At 27.9% G+C, this 10,656-nt stretch overlaps 1 pseudogene; it reads left to right on the forward strand.

Annotated features, from left to right (window-relative positions):
* Positions 1 to 3,601, forward strand: part of LOC120172292 — a 65,460-nt pseudogene extending 61,859 nt beyond the window's left edge.
* The last annotated feature ends 7,055 nt before the right edge of the window (positions 3,602 to 10,656 follow it).

Here is a 10,656-nt window from a genome sequence, read left to right on the forward strand (position 1 = left end):
CACAAATGTTTCTCTCCATTTTTTGGTGCCAAATTAAAAGCATATAGTGACAAATTTTGTAAAAAGTTTTAGTAACTATGACAGAAAAATTGTCATAGCAAATAATGAGATTTAGATTTATCGTGACAAATTTTGTTTGTAATTATATATTTTAATTACAGTGACAAAATGTATAGTCACAAATGATTATCTCCAATTTTTGGTATAAAAATAGAATCATATAGTGACATGTTTTGTAAGTATAGGCTATAATTATTGTTACAAAAAAAGTTGTCACAATAAATAATGAGATTCAAATTTTTAGTAAAAAAATAGTTTTTGTCGTTATATGTTTTAATTATAGTGACAAAATATATTGTCATAAAGATTTCCCTCCATATTTTTTGCCCAAAAAAAGTTATATAGTGACAAATTTTTTAACTATAATTGTTAATAATTATTAAAAAAAACATTACCACAAAAATAATGATATTCACGCTTTTATGACAAATTATATTTGTAGTTATAATTTTTAACTATAGTGATAGCATATATTGTCATACTTATTTTTCTCCACTTTTTTGTTTCAAAAGTTATATTGACAATTTTTATAATTATAATTTATAGTTATTGTTATAGAAAACTTATCACATCAAATAATAAAATTCAAGTTTTTATGTAATAATTTTTTTTGTACTTGTATATTTTAATTATTATGAAAAATTATACTATCAGAACATTTTCTTCCTATTTTGTAGTGTCAAAAATGTAATATAGTAACATAATATACTGTCATAAAGTTTTTCTCTATATTTTTTTTTGCGCCAAAAATATCATATAGTAAAAAATTTTGTAACTATAAACGTTTATAATTATTACAATAAACATTGTCACAAAAATAATGGTATTCACATTTTTGTGACAAATTATATTTGTAGTTATAAATTTTAATTATAGTGAAAACATATATTATGATAAATATTTTTCTCCATTTTTTTGTTTCAAAAAGTTATATTGATAAGTTTCGTAATTATAGTTATTGTTATTGTTATAGAATAAATTATCACATCAAATAATAAAATTCAAATTTTTGTAATTAATTATTTTTATAGTTACATATTTTAATTATTATGAAAATTAGAAAAATTTCTCCCTATTTTTTTGTGCCAAAAATGTTATATATTAAAAGTTTTATAGATATTGTTATAGAATAATTATAACAACAAAAAAATTATTTTTAATTAATAAATGATTTTAGTTTTTATGAAAAAATATGTTTGTAGTTATTCATTTTGATTATAATAAAAAAATATATTAATTATTAATATAAAAACAAAATGTTAAAAAAATCAAATTTTTGCGATATATATAATTCAATGGCATTTTAAAATAAAATATAATAAAAAAATATATTATCAAAATGTTTTCATTTATTTTTTACGAAGCTAATTTGAAACTTTTTTAAATTATAATTATGTAAATAATTTAATCAAGTAAAGAATTTGAATAAATCAATATGCATAATTGAACAAATCAAAAGTAATTTAATTTAGAAGAATACAATCAATAATAATTAATTAAATTAAATAATATATTTTTGGAAAAGTACAAGAACCTTAGGTATATTTTTGTTGAAAATTAAACTAATTAAAGAAATAAAATAAATATTAATCGGGTATCGATGACCTGAAAATATTGGTACCGAGTTTTGTGGTTACTCGACTTACGGGTACCTGTATATTACTGGCTAAGACATAGACCGAGTTTTTGGCACTCGAAAATCTCAAATACTTGAAAAAAACGAGTACCTAAATATAAACACTCCTAACTAATATGTATGCTAAAAAATCATGTATTTAATAAAATTTATATTTCACATTATTATGTGTAGTCAGATATTTAAAATTTATTATGATTATTTTTTATTAATTATAACACATATAAGTTTAACCCTAAATTGTTTTTAATACATGAATTTGATATAGTATTTTTTATCATTTCTATTAATATTATTATAATTGTTGATTTATTTTATATTTTAATACTACATGAATCTCATTATGTTCTCTAGACTATGCTTTAATTATTATTATTATTATTATTATTATTATTATTATTATTATTATTATTATTATTATTTTCTTAAAAAGATGTCTAAAAATACTTTAATTAACAATAATCGTCCTATGCTCTTAATAGAAGTCTAATTTTGTTTAATATTTAATCTACTGTTATATTTTATATTTTATTATTATTTTAACATTATATGAATCAAAGAAATAATTGTGCTATGCTCTTAATAATATTATTAAATAATAATTTTTAAAATAATTAATTAATTTACGAGGGAAATTTTCTTCTATTTTATTTTAAAGGAAATTGAGTTTTAGAGGGAAACTAGTTTTTAGAGAAATTTATTTATATTTATTATATAAATATTTTTAAAAAAACCCAGAGTTTAATCGTATCAACCATTATCCCAATTTTATTTCTCATGTCTTTCATGGTGAAGGGAAAGATTCTTTGCTTGAACACGAAGAATTCATGCCATATGTTATTACTTCTAAGGCCAGCAGTGATTCTATGGAGGAAAGCGGACCAATTTCTTTTTCGGGAGCTAGTCACCCTCCTGAACCTGTTGACACAGATCTGATAAAACTTGTTTATGTACCGATTGGTCAGAATAAGTCGGATCCGGGGTGTCTGATGAAGAGCATGTCGGTGAAGGGACCTTTTCTAGAAGATCTTTCAACTAGAGTTCCACCTAAGAAACCAAGTATTGTTCCATTGCCAGCAGATGGTTTTGTTGAAGAACCCAATGATCATGGTGCAATCTCTTCTCCGTTTTCAGTTCCACGGCCATCACAAAATAGGGAGAACTCTCTCCTTCCTCCATATTCAGATGAAAAGGAATATGTTTGGGTCGCTTCTTTGCCTCCAAGTGGTAATGTAAGTCCACATAGCAGCATTGACAGTACCGGGGTGGTGACTGCAATGAGCATTGTCAATAGTTGTGCTAGTACATATAGGAGTGATGCAGTTACTAGTGATGGCATGCTCAGCATGGATAGGAACTGCGAGAGTACAAAGGGATGTGTTAGAGCAGATTCAATTGACAGCGCAAAGACTAGTGTTAGTCGTGCAAGTGATAGTAGTGGCCTTAGATATGAGAGGAACTGGAGTAACATCACCGGAAGTGCTAATAAACCTCATAATGGAAATGATCCTAGATGGAAGGCCATCATTGCTATTCGTGCTCGAGATGGAATATTAGGAATGAGTCATATTAGATTGCTCAAACGTCTTGGTTGTAATGGAGCTGAGTGGTACTGGACGTTATTTTGCGATGAAAGTAATGGACAAGGCATCCCTTGCAAGTCGTAAGAAGTTGAGTAGGGCTCAAACAGAAAGGGAGATTCTGCAGCTGTTAGACCATCCATTTCTAACTACTCTGTATACACATTTTGAAACTGACAGGTTCTCATGTCTAGTCACGGAGTATTGTCCCGGGGGTGATCTACACACTTTGAGGCAAAGGCAGCCTGGAAAGCATTTCTCCGAGTATGCTGCAAGGTATGGTTTATTTACTCTAAAACGTTCTCCCATTTGCTTAGAACTGTAAACCGAAAAAAAAAATCTGCACTAAGGTTTATTTTATATGTTATTTTTATTTAAACCCCCTTCATTGATCCTCTTTTTCATATTGTCTTTCAAGATATTTTCCTCAAAACAACAAATTATGATAATTTATTTAGAAAAAATAACAAATTAAATTTAGTTAAAATAAAAAATTATATCAAATTTATTTAGTCAAAATATTTCCTCAAAATAACAAATTATGACAAATTTAAATAGTTATAATAACAAATTATAATAAATATTAATTTCTCAATATAAAAAGTTATGAAAAATAATATTTTTCACAATAATCAATTATAACAAATTTATTTAGTCACAATAACATATTAAATTTTGTCAAAATAAAAATTTATGTTAAATTTATTTCGTCACAATATTTTATCAAAATAACAAATTTTGACAAATTTATTTAGTCATAATAACAATTTGTAACAAATATTAATTCCTCAATATAAAAAATTATGACAAATAAAATTCTTTCACAATAACAAAGTGTAACAAATTTATTTAGGTACAATAACATAGTAAATTTAGTCAAAATAAAAATTTATGTCCAATTTACTTTGTCAAAATAAAAAATTGTGACAAATTTATTTAATCAAAATAATAATTTATAACAAATATTAATTTCTCAATATAGAAATTTGTGACAAGTAGTATTCTTTCACAATAACAAATTGTAAAAAAATGATTTAGTAACAATAACACGTTAAATTTAGTCAAAGAAAATTTTATGTCAAATTTATTTAGTCCTAATATTTTGTCAAAATAAAAATTTGTGACAAATTTATTTAATCAAAATAACAATTTATAACAAATATTAATTTCTCATTATAAAAAGTTGTGACAAATAATATTCTGTCACAATAAGAAATTGTAACAAAATTATTTAGTCACAATAAAAAGTTATAAAAAATATTTAGTGACGACATAAAAGTAGTGAGAAAATAAATTTTATTGTAATATGTCTTTTTGTCACGAAAATATTTTTTGTTTGATGTTATAATTTAAGTTAATTGTGACGAAATTTACTTTTTGTGATAAAATAATCATTTTATTTTAACAAATATTTTGTTTATGTAACATACATTTAGTGACGAAATAGCAACTGCGACAAACTAATTTTTGTTGTCTTATGTATTTTCATCACAATAACCCTTTATATTTGATGTTTAAATATAAGTTAGTTATGACAAAATGTACTTCTCGCGATGAAATAGTTAATTGATTGTGACAAATATTTTATTATGATAAGTTAATTATAGTAACAAAATTTCATTGTTACAATAAATACTATACAATGGTAACAGACACAATTTTGTTGCCATATACTTTACATGACAAGGTTGTTCTAACAAACATGGTAACAAATAAAATTGGTCAGAATAAATATATCGTGAAAAATTTAGTACTTTTATTGATAAATAATTTTGTTGAAATAATCGAAATTTCTTGTAGTGATTTTTTTAATTACAATCGAGTGAATCAAAGGTTTCTAGAGTAAAACATTTTATAAAAAAATACACTCTTTTCAAATTTCTTCATAGAAATGAAAGGATGGTAATTTAAATTTATAATTTGTGCATTTAAAATTCTAATATTTAAACAACATATAATTGAGAGGTATCAATTTTGGGCGCTATTACCCTTCCGCACGGGTAATTGACTCCCAAATACATAAAAATAAATCTCTAATATAATAGAGACACTACAGTAAAACAAAGTTTTAGTGGCGTTTCTAAAAGCACTTGCGGCGATAGGAAAAACACCGCAAGAAGTGTCAGCCATACCACCACAGCTAAAGTTAGCGGCATTTTAGGAAAAAAACGTCGCAATAGGTCAATATCTATAGCGGCGTTTTTGGAAAAAACACCGTAAAAGGTCGATATCTATAGAATCGTTTTTTTGGAACAAACGCCGCAAAAGGTCACATCTAAAGCGGCGTTTTTGGAACAAACGACGCAAAAGGTTAGATTTATAGCGACATTTTTGCAACAAACGCTGCAAAAGGTCGTATCTATAGTGACATTTTTGGAACAAACGCCGTAAAAGGTCAGATCTATAGTGACGTTTTTTAACAAACACCGTAAAAGGTCACATCTATAGCGGCGTTTTTGGAACAAACGTCGCAAAAGGTCAGATTTATAGCGACATTTTTGTAATAAACGCTGCAAAAGGTCAGATCTATAGTGACATTTTTGGAACAAACGCCCAAAAGGTCAGATCTATAGCGACGTTTTTTTAACAAACGTCGTAAAAGGTCAGATCTATAGCGACGTTTTTGAAACAAACGCCGTAAAAGGTCAGATCTATAGCAATATTTTTGGAACAAACGCTGCAAAATGTTTGATTTATAATGGCGTTTTTGGAATAAACGCCACAAAAGGTCAGATCTATAGCGGCATTTTTTGATACAAAAGACGCTAATTACCTTTCTTTAGCTAAGATTAACTGATTTTGCATATTTCATTTCTGCTCTACATCACCTAAATTTAATATCATGTAGCTTTATCTAATTAATAACACAAGTTATGCAGAAAAATATTTAACAACAAAATAAATTAAATTTATAAACATTAAAATTAAATGTAATGTAGTTTGACGTTGTTCTCTAGAATTTAGTCCAAAATATTCTACATTTTCACAAGTGGATATTAAGTCCAAAAAGTGATATAGCTTGAAATAAAAATTCAGAATAAATTGAGAAAGAAAGCTTGCACACAGGACATGGTGGCTCTACAACATTACTTGAAAGATTTAGTTGAGCATCATGCTTGTTTTCTTGTAAAGAGGAGACTGGAGGTTATGAAGTCATTTTATCATCAATAAACTGTAAGATATCACTAAGAACAAAGTAACCCTTCTCTTGAGGGGCAAGGAAAAAGGTTTGCACAAATTTCCTTCTCCCGCTGAAATCCTTGATTTTAACATAACCATAAACCATCACCAGAACACCTCCATTCCAATAATCAAGAGAATTAATCGTCTTGATCTCGATTGAAGTAAAAGTTACTGACGTGACCAGGGTATGAATTTACTGCAGAGAGTAAAAGAATGAGGATCAATAATCATATTGCAAATCTTAATCCAAGTATTATAAGAATTAATAAGCATTTCAACCTGTGATATATTGTCTCAACTCTAAGCAAGAAATGGTATTTGACAAATGGAATGATATAAACATCCAGGCTCTAAATCATTATTTTTTAAGCTTTAGAAACTAAACCCTAATGATCAATGGGTCAAATTAAATACCCATATGGTCCATTTTAAATTTTCATTTCCCATTAATCAATGCAAAAGCTAAAGAAGGGAAATTGATAAGAAGGCAAAACAAACCATCTAGTTTAAACTATACCAATGTAAGTAAGCTCCAGAATAAGCTGAGGGGATAAGCCTGGTATCAAGGAGCTTCAAGATACCGTTACAAATGGAAGTAAACTCATTCTCGATCATGGCTTAATAATCACTGATCGTAGTGACGTGATCACCGTTACCAAGGCTCTCTTATTTCTTCTCGATTGAGGAGATGATGCGTCATAAAGCACGATGAGTGTCGATAACGTTCTTATAGGCGACGAAGAGGAGGTTTTGTTCCTCGATGGTGAGTTCCTCATTGTTGGTGGAAACATGAACTTTCTCCATGAACTCGATCATTTCCTCGTAGCTTTCGGCTTGCTTGGCGAGTTTTTCCATATAGACACTTTCCTCACGGCGAGAAGAAGTAGCAGCAGCGACCATTGTCGAGAGAGAGAGATGCAAAAGGCAAAGCCTGTAAGAGTAAAGACTAAAGAGAAAGTGGTAGGTTTTGAAAATGATAAGATGTGAGATTTTAGGGGAATTTTTTATGGAGAATGCGATGATTGCGTTGAGGGAGGAGGATCAAATATGAACCATTGGATTTAGGAGGCAAAAATAAAGACTAAAGTACAAGTATTTAGCGGTGTTTGTATACAAATGCCCCTAAAGTACAATATTTAGCGACATTTATATAAAAATGCCACTAAAGTAAAGTTTTTAGTGGCATTTATATAAAAACGCCACTAGAGTATAACGACATTTATGCTTAAAATACCACTAAAGTACGAGCCTTTAGCGGCGTTTGTAAAAAATGCCACTAAATTACAAGTATTTAGCGGTGTTTGTGCTTAAAACGCCACTAAAGTAAAAGTATTTAGCAGTGTTTGTACAAAAACGCCACTAAACTACAATATTTTGCGGCAAACGCCGCTAAAAACCCATTTTGCTGTAGTGAGACAATTTTTTCTTTTAAATGACTTTTCTAAAACTTTGTTGAAAAGAAATATATAGTTATTCTACATACCTAATCAAAAGTTTGATGGCGAATCTAAAATAATTTTCAAAATCTGAATTTTTATAAAATAGTTGAGGTTCATTCAAGCATATGGAATGTTATGACAATCTCTATATTTTAAATCAATATAATTTCATATATGACATAAATAATAAAGATAAAAAATAAGTAACTCAAAAAATAAGTAACTCTAATTAAACTTATCTTCGGTTTTTTCATTTAGGTTATATAACTGATAAGCACGTATCAAAACTATATAAGGATGAGTTCCGGATTCAATTACTTCCGGAAAACTTGATGTATGTGAATCTTGCCTATTTGGAAAAAAAGAATAGAGCTCCTTTTAATACTAAAAGTGAACGAGTAAGTAAGGTATTGGGACTAGCACATAGTGATGTATGTTGATTGATGAATACACAAGCAATAATGTGGTTTATAATACTTCATTACTTTCACTAATGACTCAGTCAAGATGAATACATTTACCTTATGCATAATAAATCTGAATCCCTTGAGAATTTAAAGAATTTAAGAGTGAAGTACAAAATCAATTAGGCAAAATTATTAAGATACTTTAATTAAATTAGGGTGGACTATACTTGATCATAGAGTTTGATGAACTGTTAAAATAATGTGAGATTGTCATATTTATTTGCACCATATGATAACGTCTTAGAAACTTTTCTTTTGAGGTAGATTGAGCTATCATTCTCATGTAGCTTTTTCAATGACTCCAGCTCATAGATCATGTTTACTTGTCATGCTCTATCATAAACTCTTCAACGATAAACATGAGTGTTAATGTTATGCCTACTTTGGATTCTCTGCACCTAAAAGATTGGTTCAAAGTAATATCAAGATATCTTTTGTTTTCTTTTAAACCATGTTAATCTATTTATAAATTGCTTGTAAATGAACAAAAATAATGCTTAATGTGAGAAATATGGAATTCGTTGTTGAAAATTTAGAAATCTTTTTACAAAATCGTATCAATCATATAAAGGATAAAAAATAAGAAATAAAGCTTGATACCCTGAGCAATACTAGTATGAGTGTTTCTAAACTAACCATTTGGATATAATTTGAAGCAATGAAGTAAGCTTATTTCTAGAAGATCACAAATGTTACCAAAGTATCTATAGATGTAAAGATTCGAATTAACTAGATATAACCACACAAAGTATAGGTAAGTATTTGTCTAAAAGACTTCAAATATTGCTAAAATGCTTATAGATGTGAAGCTTCTCCCAATATAATAGGTTCTCTAAACAAATTAACTAGATATAATCTAGAAGTGTAGATTTTAATATAGAAGAATTAAAATGTTATATGAATTCTTTTAGATGTGAAGCTCATCCCAAAGTACCTAAGTCTTGAGAGGGTTTCGCATGTCGGATGCCTAATATCAAAATGCATTTTAGCCACCATTTCAGGTTTTCAACTCAAATCCTTCATTTGGTTTCAAGATAGATCCTTATGAAACACTTTGTGGAAGACAATATTGAACTCCCTTAAATTGGTTTGAACTCCTTTAAATTGGTCCTGATAAGATTAAAGAGGTCAAAGATAAAGTGAGGGATATTCAAGATAATCTTCAGAGTTTTTTTATCAATAAAGTTCTTATTCAGATCTAATGAGGAAATATATTGAATTTCAATTTGGTGAAAAAGTGTTTCTTAAAGTACCGCCTTAAAATAAGATGTTACGCTTTGGACGAAAAGGGAAAATTGAGTCTAATATTTACCGATCCTTATGAGATTGTGAAAATAGTTATTCCGATGGTATATTAACTAGCTTTACCTCTGGAAACGGATAAAATTCACAATTTTTTTCATGGATCGATGCTTAGAAAGTGTCGTTCTAATCTTTATGATGTTATCGCAGTATAAGTAATTAAAATTAAACAGGATTTGACTTATAAGGAAGAATAAAAAATGATCTTAGCATATTGAGTTAAATAATTACAGAACAAGATGTTACTATTTGTTAAAGTAATTTGAAGGAATGATAAAGCTCAAGAAGCCACCTAGGAAATAAAAAAGAAGATTAGGGCCATATCCTCAACTATTTGAATTAAGGACAAAAAGTCATGGATGAATTTTTCTTTAGGGGATAATTTTAATATCCCAAAATTTTGGCTAGTCGTAAAAATGAATAAATTGAAAATGTGGTGAGAAAAATAAAAAATTGGTAAAAATTTAGGGACCAAAACGGTAATTTTACCAAAATTGCTACTTTTATCCCGTGAATGAATAGTTTAACCCCAAGAATGAAATTTTCATGTTACTCAAAATTTTGTTATTAAATTTGTGTTCAAGGCTATAAAGTGTTGAAGTTGAAGAAAAATTCGGATAATCAGATTGAATGAAAATATGAGATATTTTGTTAGATGATAGAGCAAGGGTAAAAATATCATTTCCATGCTTTAATAAGATATGGTTTGATATGAACCATTGGATTTAAGTTGAATTTCCATTTTAAATCTAAGTCGTTGAATGAAATGACATGATTGTAAATAGGGAATTTTACAAGGGCAAAGTTGGTAATTATTAAATCCATGGATTAATCTTAGCCCTTGGATGAATCTTATGAAATGTGGTATAATTGTGAGCATTGAATTTTAAGGCTAAAGTGCTCATTTCGTAATAAAATGAATTTAAAATTCATTTTATTTAAATTATGACAAATTACTTATATTGGAAATTTCAAGACTTTCTCCATCT

The sequence above is a fragment of the Hibiscus syriacus genome, unplaced genomic scaffold (genome assembly GCF_006381635.1).
Source record: "Hibiscus syriacus cultivar Baekdansim isolate YM2019G1 unplaced genomic scaffold, ASM638163v2 tig00111848_pilon, whole genome shotgun sequence".
NCBI lineage: Eukaryota > Viridiplantae > Streptophyta > Magnoliopsida > Malvales > Malvaceae > Hibiscus > Hibiscus syriacus.